A 13,430-nucleotide genomic window follows, 5' to 3' on the forward strand; every position below is an offset into this window, starting at 1 on the left:
TAGTAAAGATCTTACTTGCTACACTTATAGCTGTTTTCGCCACCCAGATGCTCGGGTCTGACGAAGTCCTCCAGAGCTCCGGTGACAGATGTGGCTGTCTGGATGAGAAAGAAAGGAGAGCACTGAACTCCTGGAAACTCAAAATCCCAAGAAATAGCTCCCCATGTGGTGCCAGCGTTAACCCGATAAACAGCTACTCCTGGGCAGCACCAGAGTGTCCTGTGCTCTGCCTGGTGAAAACCAGCAAAAGCCACAAAAGCCACCCGTCCAGCATCACGTGCGTACTGAGGAGTCCAAAGCAGGGCGGTAGGACAGCGTCATCATGGCTGTCGACAGCATCCTTGCTCTTTGCCCAGCTGGCACCCAGCGCAGGGAGACCATTTACAGGGCTTCTACGGAGGGAGCACACAAGTCCAGTTCCCTTCCCATCCACCACCATCTTGCGTGGTAACAACCCGCAGTTTGAAGTCAACGGAGTTTACTGGAGATAAACGAGGCCCCTGCAGGGACCTCAAAACATTTTGCACAACCATTTCCAAACATCTTACCTTGATATCCAAAGGAATATCACGGAATGCCTCGTAGGTGTCTGAAACAGCTTTGCAGCTCCAGCATGTTACTGGAAGGCAAAGAGAAAAGGTTCTCAGGTTGGGACGGACACTAACTCTGCCCATGTAATTGACCAGTGCAGCCTGGACATGCTGCTGCCTGCAAAAAGCAGTTTTCCACAAAGGGAGAAAGAGCCACAGACCGTTCTAAGGACAGGGATAATTTTAAAAATTACCTCTGGATCTTAGAAGTCCTCCAAAGACCTGATCAATGACTGTGCCGCCTTGAGATGCGTCCCAGCTGGAAAGAAACGGTAATCGTGGCTCAGAAGGTGGAAGGCAGAGAGCTCGCTCTTGCAAGAGTTTTCCTTGTTAGGAGAGCCCCGGAGAGCGGGTTTCACTGATGATTTAAAGGAAGGAGTCAAAAGGGCCAGAGAACATTTCCATGGTCATGTGCTCATGCTTACTCGCTGCTGCTGCTCAAACAAGCTGTCTGCATGGCATCCACGGCACAGCCGAAGAATTCATGCGCATCTTCCTGAGCGCCAAACTGGAAATCTCCTATTCCTGAGAAAGAAGAAGGTTTTCACATTAGTCTCCCCAAAAAAGGAAAGAAAACTGACCCTTCTAAAAGCTCTCCTCCTTAACCTGAACCCGGAAAAAACAGTTACACACGGGGTTCTTCGGCAATGAAAAATACCTCCAAATGAAACCATCTGAAATGACTCACGTGGCAGGTTGCTGACAACAGCCACAGGTGCGACGGCACTGCCTGAGCAAGACAGGACCTCCTCCACGTGCACTTCCATCGTACACATCATGCAGAAGCCTTTCTTCTCACCTAAGAGGGGAGGGAAAGAAGGAAGCAGCCCAATTAAAATATACACGGCTATGGAAAATCTTCAAGGAAGAAAAACACCAAACCACCCCACAGGTTACAGGTACAACATCCGCTCTCCCTTCTCCATCCTCTACTTCTCATCCTCAGAGCTGTTTTCCCAGAGTTGCCGTGGTTTCTTCATCATTTAGAGCTGCCCAAGAGGTGTAAAAGAACGCGTAGCAAGGACTCACAGGACTGGCTGTGCTGGCGAGACAGCAAGTAGTTGGCCAGCGGAGGGGTGTACGTCAAACACTGCAGGATGGAATTGAGGTAGCAGGTGTCGCCCAGGTTGTAGAGGCCTCCTCCCACACTGCGTGTTTGCTGCCAGGCCGCGCAACTCTTCTGCGGAGGATACAGGTCCCTTTCTGGCAGAGCCATTCTGACACTGGTGCCTGCAAGAAAATTAGATTTTAAAGGAGATCTCCTTGTGTGGATAAGGAAAGCCCTCAAGTGGTGTGCCTAGACTTGGCCCTCTTTGGATGTGCTAGAGAAAAGATAACTAGGAAACAGGAATTACGCTGACAGCCTGCATCTACCCAAACCCCAACGGGAGAGCCCAGTGGACAGCGAGGAAGGTACAGGCCAACCCACACTTCTACCCTCTCTCTATCTACACCATCCCCTGTCTCAAAGGAAACGAAGCATTACCTTTTCCACAAACTGGAATTGTCAGGAAGGGGAGGGAGAAAAAAAAGGTCGTAATTTCCAGAAGAAGAGTATTGAATGAATACAGCAAGGAGCTGAGTGGCTCCGCCGTCGAGCTCAGCCCGCGCTCACGCTCGCCAGCACAGCCGCCAGCTCAGTGCGAGAGCACAGCAGGAGCTGCCGGGGACGCCCCTTATGAGCACCCGGCCCTGGGATGCCCTTTGTGACACGGGGGGCCGTGCGGGGCCGCGCAACAATGGGGCTGGCGCCGCCCGGCACCTCCCGCAGCTGCGGCTGCGGGGCCTCCCCAGGCACCAGCCACGGGGCAGGGGCTCCTCCCCGGCAGAGCACGCACCTCTGCCCACACCAGGGGCTCAGAAACAGGCCAGAAGGCGCACGAGCCTTTTAGACGCTGCACGATCGACTTCAAGACTCATCGCTCTTGTCCTTTTTCCACCAACATTACTGCACGAGGTTGGCAGGAAAGTCAACTTCTTCACTGAAACAAGGAAGAAGGAGTGTGTCTGCAGTGCTGTGAGCTCCCAGAGAGGAGCATCGAGCTCTGGCAAATCTGCCAGGTTCTGAGTCCCCCACGCAGGGCGAAGTGCCCATTGGAAGGCTGAGCAGCAGCTTCTACTGTCCCTCTCTTCTTTCAGGAGTTTTCCGTAAGCACCGAGTGCTAACGTAACGTCGAGCAGTTGGAGCAGGCACTCGGTCGGTTGCTGCTGTATCTGGTCCCTCATGTCTGTCATCTCCCTCTCCTTTGCATCCAGCATCTTCCTGATCTTCTCCCGCTCGCCAGCCATCGTTTCCTCCAGCTCGCGAACGCGATCTTCCGCTGCACTGGCCTGTGAAAAACACAGTTGTCATCTATGTGGGTACAATAAAAATGTCCAAAAATCCACCTCCCTCCCAAATGGACGTCAAGATTTCTGTCCGCAAAATTCAGGGAATGCAAAGGGACGGAAATGTCAATCCATCCAAACACCACACTGCTTGGGATTAGTTATTAAAGCAAATTTAGTGCCTTTACCTGTTTCTGAAGGCCACAGAGCTGGTTGCTGAGAACTTCTTTCTCATGAGAGTCTCTTTCAGCTCCTCTCGCGCCGCACCGGCCGCCTTGTCGTTTTGGTCAGAGGACCGTTTGGCTTTTTACAGCTGGAAGGCAAGTTTGATACATGTCACTTGCACCGAGTTGGATATTCTGCAAATATCCTTTCAGTACAAAATAGAAGCTATTTAATCTCTAATAATTTTAAATGGAAATCTGGGAAGTTTATTAGAAGAATTGCATAATGTTAAGGAAATGCCCAAAGGACCAGAAAAATCTATTTCAGAACTATTCCTAAAGGATTTGCTTATAGAGTCACTACCTAGATCACATCTAACTGGGGGGCTGTTGCTGCCCGGAGATGCCCCCACGGTGGCTGAAGTGCCCGGGATGTTCAGCGCTGCCTGCTGCCCATCGACGGCCATTGGCAGCTCCAGAGGTGATGGGGCCACCGCATTCCCCTCTGTGCCGCTGTTACCCAGGTCCCCAGGCACAGGGCTGCTGCCTGGACCATCCTGGCTGGACTCCATCGCCCCCAGGGAGCAGCTGAGTAGCTGCAGGGCCTCTTGGAGCAGCTCATCCTCCGGGATGGCCAGTTCAGCTGCCAGGTCTGCAGAGGCTGGTTCGGCAGCAGAGGGGCCGGATGAAGCGTCGCTGCCCAGGGCTGTCGCCAGGGGGGTGGCCACTGCATTTCCCTCTGCACTGCTGCCACCCGTGTTCCCAGGTGTGGGGCTGCTTCTGGGGCCATCCTCGGTGACCCGCACTGTAGCTGGAGTGACACCAAGCAGCCAATGGGCCTCTAGCAGGAGCATCTCCTCAGATACGTCGAAGCCATCGGTGGGGTTCTCAGGGGCTTCATTGAGGAGGGCAGCAGAGGGGCTGCTCTGGGGGATGTTCCTGCCCCCAGATGCCCCTGTGGCGGTGGCCGTGCTGGGAACGCTGATCGGTGCCCATTGCCCCTGGACATGCCGGTAGCCGGGGATGGAGGTCGGCAGCACCGGGTGGGCTGGGGCCACCGCTGTGCCCTGGTGGCTCTAGGGGATGGTCCACTGGATGTGGAACACCCGGGGGTCAAACCACCGAAGTAAAACCAAAAGCCCTCTGTGCCTGTTTACGTTGAGTTCTTTAAGCAAAGTAGGTAGGAATTCCTGCAATGAAGCTCTGACAATCAGGTGTAAACTTGAGTGGAGAAGCCTGATGTAAAGAAAAGTGATGTAAACCTCAGAGGCCAAATGAGCAAAACAGGGAGGCTGGACAGGTGAGGAGCAAGGTTTTCCATCTCATGTCTGGCCTCAAGGGACTGCTTTTCCAACCTGTTCATGCCTCCTTAGGAGACACTGCATCAGTGTCCATGGGAGAATTCTTCTATCGCTTCTTCAAAGGGCTCCTTGAAAATGTCTTCTTTACCTTACCTCCTGAAACCTCTCTAATTCGCTGTACAAGTGTTCAGGACTTGAGGAAAATGATGAAAGAGACATGGCTTGTCAGGCTTTTTGCCATTTTAAGAGGCCCATTTGTGTGTTTGAGGCTGCGTCCATGAATCACAGGTACTGAGAAGAGACTGGAAAAAGGCCTCGAGCACCCAAAGTCAAAACCAAAACTTCAGAGTTCCTTGAAGCATTAATGGGCCCCACTGAGGACTGTTACTGACAAAGCCTCCCCAGGGGCTCGTTAGAGCAGATAATTGGAGGCTGTTATGAGAGGTGGCTCTGTGCAGGTGGCTCTGATGCTCAGAAACCCCTTGGTTTGCTTTCTGAAGCAGAAAGGAGAAGCCCTGAGCTCCAGGCCATGGGAAGGGGGATCCTGTTCCTCACACACGGCTCAGGGCTCTTCCTGGGACCGTGGGATGTGGGTGTGCAAGGCCCAGGGAAGGACAACACTGGGACAACAACTTCCAGCTTCCCCATGGGGCTGCAAGGAGGCACCGAGGCCCCAGTGCCATGAGGACAACATGTCTTGTCCTGGGCCTCAGTGGCAGAGACAACTGCCCTGGCCAAGGGGACACAGACCTGGGTTCTGTGGGTCCCTTCCAGCCTTACAGCGCCCTTTGCCATCTCCACCACAGGCTGTTCCACACGGTGCTACCCCTGCCCCTCTTTCCCTGCAGGCTGCAGACACCCATCTCACTTCCCCACCTGCTCTCAGCCCAGCATTTCTGCACCTTCACTGCTGTGTCTGCACCCTCACTGGCTGCTCTTTGGAACACAAACCATGGGCTGATCCAGCTCCCTCTGGGTCACCTCTTGCCCCACAGCACTGCCCTTCCAGTGACATTTCTTACTCCTGATATCCAGTCTCCATCTTCCAAGTCACTTTGTGACTTTTTTTCCTCTTTCTTGCTTTTTTTCTGCTACTCAACCATCTCATAAACTGCCCTTCAAGCAGAGAACCCAACCCGTTAGGCTTCTTGTGGTCTTTCACCTCACCAGAGAGAAGTCACCTCGCCATGGTCTTCTAAATCCCATGAGTGCTGCTGGCCTTTCAGCTTCTCTGACAGACACGACCATGTCCCTGCCGATGTCCTGTCATCTTCTCTGGTAGGATGGACATGACAACCCGTCTCTCTTCCTGGGTAAGACCTGTGGGCCCTTGGGCAGAGGTTCTTTCCCAGCCATGTCCCTGCTGCTGGGCTGTCACCTCCAGACACAGAACTGACCCCACTGTCCCCTTCACAGCCAAAGTCTTTCCACTCAATTATGAGTTTCAGAGGCTCAACTGACATCATAATCCCACACCCATCCATCCCCCCCTTATGGGACGCGACCTGACTAAATAAAACTATGCTTGTTTTATCAAACTGATCAAATCTATTTCCTGCTAAAGATCTGAGAGGAGAAGCATTCTTGACAGGAATGTGAAACGTTGAAACCTTTTCTATGTCCTCTCCCACCTCTTTTATTTCTTATTGTTTTCCTTCTTCCTGGTTGCTCATGGTGAATTTGCTACCTGAAGTGCAAAGCCAATCTCACACCCAAAGATGAGATCTTGTTTATTCCAGAGTTGTGCAAGTCTGGGTGCTGGAATGAAACCAGCACAACAGATAGAGAAGGAACATCTATTATATACAAATCTTATCCCTACATTCACACCCTCCCGGCAGTCCTAAAGAGCCAAGTGCTTACACATTGGCATATTGGTTACATAATCATTTTACCACTACACATGCTTGTTGAGAGAGAGTGTTCCAGGCTGAGCCTGGGGCTCCCCTCCTGGGGATGTGTGGTTTAGTATTATAATGAGCGCATAAGGAGCAAAGTTCAGCTAAAGGACACTTTATGTAACCGTCTTGAGACAGATGTTAAAACAAGACTCAGCTAATTGTGCAGGCTCCAGAGTGTCTGTGCTGCAAGGACAGTATTCTTTGCAGGTTCTGATTAGGTGTTTTAAATGTCACTTTTATCTTTGTTAGAGCAGCAGACTGACCAAAACTGAGTGGATTTACATGTTTTAGGTTTGCAATTGCAGGCAGGATTCATTCTTTTAACTGTAAGGGCTACATCTTCTGTTTTCAAACACCTCTCCAAGGTAATGATTCATTGAACCATAGAACAACTCAGGTTTGAAGAGAGCCCTGAACATCATCTTGTCTCACTCTCCTGCTCAAGGCGGGGTCCACCAGGTGAGGTTGTTCTAGGCCTCTGCCCAGCTTTGCATCATCCACAAAGGAGCTGAAAATGTGCTCCATGACATATTGAAGAGGCAGAATAAAGCCGTTGGACAGAGTTGGCTCAAGTACTCATCACTGAGGGATGCCACAAGAAACTGGCTGAACACAGGACTTTGTACCACTGATGATGTTTGGGTTTGGTCATGCTGCCAACTCCCCACCCATCACAACATCAACATCTGCATCCCAGATCTCACCAATCTGCTCTAAGGCACCACAGGAGACCATGTCCGGGGCCTTGCAAAACTCCACGTACTCATCATGCCTTTCTTTCCCCTGCCCAGACCAGAAAATTGAGAGAAAAAGCATTGTTCTAAGAACTTATTCCGAGGCACAACTACTGAGGTGTAGTAGATGTTTGGAAAAGCAAGAATGACTGTTAGGAATGAAACTAAAGAGCTTTAGTTCATCATCATCATCATTGAGAATAAGGAGTTCCCTGTTACTGTTACTAGTGACAGCACCACCATTCACAAACGTCCTTCAGAGCATCTCCATTTTTCCTGGGCTCCAAAGCTCATCCTGCTCAGAGTTTGACAGGATTGCTGCAAACCCCTGTGACCCAAATATCTACAACTGTCTCTGCTCAACAGCCTTTTACCCCAGGAAGGGGAAAACTGCCAATGCAGACACCAACCCAGTGCCCAACCAGCCTGGAGAGCCAGGACAGTTGTGCCACACAACAGCCGCCTCTGAGGGAACCTGGAGGTGATGGAATTGAAATGGTTTCAACCCAAATCATAGAATCCGAGAATCATTTATGCTGGAAAAGACCCTTACGAACATGGAGTCCAATCGTAAATCAAACACTGTCAAGACCACCACTAAACCATGTCCAAAGCGCCACATCTCCATGTCTTTAAAACACCTCCAGCAATGGAAGCTCCAATCCTGAGCTGGCAGGACACCACTGGCTGCAGTTGGACATAAGATACTGGTCATGGCTGTGAGTTCAGCCCTCGCTGGCAGAATGTCTCACACCCTCACTGAGGAGGGCAGGGGGCTGGGAGATGGGAGCACGTTTCAGTTTCCAGATCCCAGCACAGAGCCCAAACCATCCTGCCCTTGGACTCTGGATCCCATTTCCTGAGATGTAAAGCTGGTGGGGCTTCTGAGGATAATCATGTTAAAGGCATCAATAATCCTTCAAGTGTTTGTGTAATATGTCTAGGAATGTCAGTCGTATATGCTTATATTTACATATTTGTAAAATAGTACACTGCATCTGTGGTCGCCCCTCTGGCAATGACAATTAAATAGGTATTTGCACTATAAGGCTCCATACCTCATCCACAAGCACACATCTAAGTGGTTCAGATGAAGGGTGTCTGGCAAACGTCACCCTTTGTGTCCCCAGGTGATGGACACTGCTCATGTGCCTCTGCAGAGAGTGGCAGGAGCTGGATCCCCTTCTCGGGACAGACTCCTTCCAGGAGAGACACAGACACAGGGGGAACTCATCAGGGCTTTACGGCATTTCACTCGGCATCAGATTTGACATATTGGGTGCTGTCCTGTGACTGCCCTTTCTGCACAAATGATCATACAAACACAACCATTTAGTAAGACATGGTCATAAAGGGGCTGTTATGGACAAGAAAGCTCACCATGAACTCTGGAGAGAGCGAGGAAGTTCATAATAGCACCAGGAAGAACCAAGAAGCTCAAGGTCTCTTCTGAAGAGCAGGACCCATGAGCAGCCGTGACTGGCCATTGTAGGTGTGGGAGAAGGTCAGGGCATGTCAGGGAGAAGCAATGAGATGGCTGATGGCTTCAGTGAACCCTTCCAGCCATGTCTGAGCCCAGAAATGGAAAGCAGTTGATGTCTGCAGGTGGAGGAGGAACAGGAGGAAGGTTTTCCTGGGAATACGGAAGGAAGAAAGGCCTCTCTTGGGCTAATCATGTATGGCAGTGCCATTTGCATGCTGTGGGCATGGCTGTGCCTGGGAGATGGGGAATGGCTGCTGCTGGGGTGGCTGTGCTCAGTCATGGCCCATGAGCTGACCCTGCTCTGCTCCTCTCTTACACTGCCCACACTTGGATGGTCCTCAGGAATCATCCATGACCCTGGTGGATGCATGAACCTCCTGCAGTGATGGGTATGGATCCAAATAGGGGATTCAAGCAAGTTTGGGACTGGGACATTGTGGTGATTGGTGACCATTGCCAGGTGTATGAAAGAAGCTGGATGAGTTGTGATTTGCTCACAGGCATTTCCAACTCCACAGAAAACCAGAGCCTTGCAGTTAAAGCAACAGCACTTGGCATAAAACCCACCCCCAAAACACAAAACACTCACACTGACCACAGGAAAAGCCTTGAAAAACATTTCAGAAAATTCTGCCAGGTCCCAGGGGTGAGGGCTCAGCCATTCTGGTGATGAACAAGCATCAAGGGCTGACATTGCACCAGAGCCACCTCCACATGGCCCTCACCACCTGGAACCAGTGTCTCCAAGTCTTTCCTTCAGCAGCCTCCAGGGACAGGGACCTGCACTGGTTGTTTCCTTCACAGCTGTGTCAGTGATGGCCCTTCATGGGGTCCAAACACCCTCAGAAACTTGGGGTTTGCTTCTGCCTTTCACTTCACTAGAGGTTTGTTCATTCTTTCAGTATCTGCAGTTCAGGATCATGGCAGCAGAGGGCTCATTAACAGCTAAAATGCTCTTACAAGCCAAGGCTGTGTGCATCATTTTCCTAAAGGCTTCAAGTCTGGTATGGATGATTAGAGAGATTTTAGGAAGAGCCAAACAGAGAGCATTTCCATAATAAATAGCAATAAAGCCAAATTTCTTCTGTTTCATTCCCTGCTCTCCCTTCCCTCCCTTTCCAGAACAGGCGGCATCAGCAGCCTCCAGTTCATATTGATGTGTTGCATCTCCTGATAAAGACTGAATATTTCAGAAAAGTGGGTGCCTAAATCACCATGTGAGTGAGGAGACAGGCCAGGACACATCAGGAGGAGTCACACTCCTCTAGACCAAGCGGTAGGTTTTCCTGGGAATCTCAGGTGCCACAGTACAGTGATACTTGTGTTTGGGGAGCTGGTAAAGGGACCCATCTCCTGTTCTGTAAGGGTGTCTGAGTTTGCTCAGGTCACCCCTGACTTGAACCCCATCCACTGCTGGGTGTTCTCCAGACTGCTGCCTTCAGGAACAAAGTCCCAGGAGACCTTGCTGGTGAAGATGGAGGCAAAGAAGCCATGAAGAACCTCAGTCCTATCTGATTCTACTCTTACGAAGTTCAGCAGCAGGTCTATGTTACCCTGGTCTTTTTCTGTAAGGAAGCTCTGTCAGCTCATCTTGCTGCCCTCAGCCTCCCCTGCAGGTACCAAGTCCAGGGCAGCTTTGGCATCATCTCCACATCCGTGGACAAGGTTTATAAATTCCTTCTTTGCAGCTTCCACTGCTTCCACCTCTGTGTGCTGCCTTTGTGCCCTGGAGCTCCATCGGTTCAGACAAACACCCTCACGAGATAAATGCTTCATTTCGCTGATTCTCAGATAGATCATTCTTGTGCTTGGAGCAGCCTGTCCTGAAAGGCTGATCAGATTTCCTGAGCTCCTTCACCCTTCTGAGCTGCTTCCCATGGCACCACCTGAATCAGCACCCCCAGTTTGACAAAGTCTTCTCCTCTGGAGCCCACCAGCCTGTGCTCTGCTGCTGGCCTTCCTCCCTCCCCTCTGGTGCCTAGGACCCCACTGTGTCCTGGTCACAACAGCCAAGGTGGACACTGATGTTCACATCCCTCACCAGCTATTCCTTGTTTCCCAGTTCCAGATCCAGTTGAGCATCACTCTCATTGGCCCACAATGCAGACACGTTAAGCAGTTGGCCCAAGATCCTTTGGACTGATGGCACTTGCCACTTTGCCAGGCCAGTTAATGTTAGAGCAACTACAGTTCCCCATAGGAACCTGCTCATTGACTGGTGACTTCCTCCTTGAGTTGCTGACAGAAGATCTTGTCCATTTCTTCTACATGATCATGTAGTTTGTAACACCGAACACATTGTCACTCTCTATTGGGCTTACATGACAAACTCTTGGAACTGGGGGTAGGTGTGGGTGTGCTACAGCTGTCACCTCTCTGGGAAGACAACAGGAGTTTGACCAATGTCAGACAGAGCCGATTTCAGCTGCTCCAAGATGGACCCACTCCTTTCCAAATCTGAGCCACTCAGTGATGCTGGCAGCACCTCTGGGATATTGTATTCGAGAAAGGGTAAAAAACGCTGCACAACAGCAGGTGGGAGAGAGGAGGGAGGAAATGGGAGAGAAAAGGACTGCAGACACCAAGGTCATATCCCATAGGACCCAAGCAGGTCCCTCAGCAGGCCAAAGCTTGCTCTCCTGAAATCCTGCTCTTGGCCTTGTGATCATCTCCCAGGAGCCTCAGCTCCACTTTCCCATCCCTGACTGTTCCATCCTGACCAACTCTTTCTGGTTTGTAAATGTGAAGTCCCACAGGGCACCTCACCCCACTGACTCCTCAGTCACCTATGACAGGAAGATGTTGCCAATGAGCTCCAAACCCTCCTGGATGGCCGGTACCTTGCAGATATTGGGATATCTCAGGTCTGCCACGAGGACATGGCCTGGAAACATGAGGCTTTTTTCATTTGTCTGAAGGAGGCCTCATCTCATTCCTCTTCCTCATCAGTGAGTCCTGATGTCCAGTCACCACAACATTGCCCATGTTGTTCTGCCCTTTCATGCTGACTCCTCAACCTTCAGCTGACATTGTCTGCCCCCAGGCAGAGCTCCACACATTCCTGCTGGTCTCTCATATGAAGGGAAACTTCCCCTCAAAGTCCAGACATCTGGCATTATGAGCATCAGACGCCCAAGGCCCCACAGTTTCTGCAGGAGGTGGTATTTGTAGTGCCCTTAAACTCCACATCCTGGTATCTTGGGAGAGACACCCTTATCAGGATAAGCCATCTGCATGCAAACATTAAGAGCTGAACAAATGGAGCTTCAGTCAAGGGAGAGCGCAGACCTTGAGAAAATCTGGTGTTCACCCATCAGAAAGCTCTAAAGATTTAAAAAGGGAAGTGACCAGTTCTGTATCGGGGCAGGAGAACAACCCCATCCATCAGGACAGAGCAGGACCTGACACGCTGAGCAGTGACCCTGAGGAGAAGGGCCTGGGCACTACAAGGTCCCCACACCAGCCTGTGGTGCACGCTCACCATGAACAAGGCAGCTGCACACAGGGCTGCATGAGGAGGAGTGTGGGGACCCAGACACCTGCAGTTCTCATCCCATTCGGTTCAGCACTGGTGTGACCCACACACACGGGTGTGTGCCAGTGTGCAGCTTCCCAGTTTGGAGAAGCAGGGAGGAACTGGAGAGTGCAGGGCTGTGCCAAGGCAGGTTCAGCACCTTGTGCACATGGTGTGGGGTGCTGAGGGACCTGGGCTGCTTTGGCCCAGCAGCGCTGGGGAGGCTGCAGCAGTGCAGGAGTAGCCTGAGAGTGCTTGAAGGGTGGTTTCAGAGGTGGTGGAGTTTTTCTTCAGAGTGGGAAAGAGCTTGAGAAAGAAATAATGGCCCAAAGTGCAGCTGGGGAGGTCCAGGCTGGACATGGGCAGAAAGGAATGTGATGGAAGGGCAGTGCTGTGGGGGAGCAGGTCATCAGAGGGAGTCTGCATCAGCCCAAGGCTTTGTGCTTCAAGGACCAGCTGGGGAGGATGGAGAGATCTCAGCAAAGGAAGGAAGATGCTCAGACAAGAGCAAGGTGGGGCAGCTGGGGGGATGTCTCCAGCCTGCAGGGACAGAGGTGCAGGGGATGACACAGCACAGGACAGGCTGTCGTGGAGATGATCAAGGGATGTAAAGAGGCTGAAAGCCCCACCAGACTCCTTCTCCCCTTGGCTCTGGCTGTTGTCTGCACCTCTGATGCCTGTGAGGAGACACCTTGTCCTTGCAGCACAGGGGCCTCATGGCCTCCTTGTCCCCAGGCAGGAACCTGGGAGGTGTGGGACCATAGTCCTGCCCTTGGCCTTGCACAGCCCCACATCACACTGTCCCAGGAAGGGCCCTGGGCAACGTGGGAGGGACAGGACCTGACTCCCCAGGGCTGGGGGTCAGGGCTTAGTTCTTTGGTTAATGAAACACATCCAGGTTTACGCAGCATCAGAGAGACCTTTACTTTGCTTTTCCTGACCTGTCATCACTGCCTCCAGTTTTCTGCTCTAACCGAACTCTGGGGTCAGTTCTTCAGCTGTGTCCCTCAGTGGGACCCATTAACATTACAAGAAACTTTGGAGTTTACATCTGACTTTGACTTCTTGAGAAGTTTCTTCAGCTTCCCCTCAGGGTCTGAGGTTCATGGACTCAGCACCAAACCCACCAGAGGGGTCATTAAAGTGCCTTGGGCTGCTCCTGAGCTGCTGAGCTGGGCTGTTCTCCTGGGAAAGGCAATGTAGGTGGTTGGTTGCTATGGACTCAATGAGACACAAATCTTCAGAATCCTGACACAGTAAGACTTCCGCTGTAGGACAAGGCAGCTGCATTTCCTGGAGGGATCTCCTAAAGCCGCCACAAGACACAGTTTGCAGGATCTCTAAGGTCTTTCTCACAGTATCTCTGTTGTAGAGAAGAACACACTCCAGACCAGCACATCCCTGCTGCACTGTCA

Source organism: Columba livia, unplaced genomic scaffold, assembly GCF_036013475.1.
Source record: "Columba livia isolate bColLiv1 breed racing homer unplaced genomic scaffold, bColLiv1.pat.W.v2 Scaffold_141, whole genome shotgun sequence".
NCBI classification, from domain to species: Eukaryota; Metazoa; Chordata; class Aves; order Columbiformes; family Columbidae; genus Columba; species Columba livia.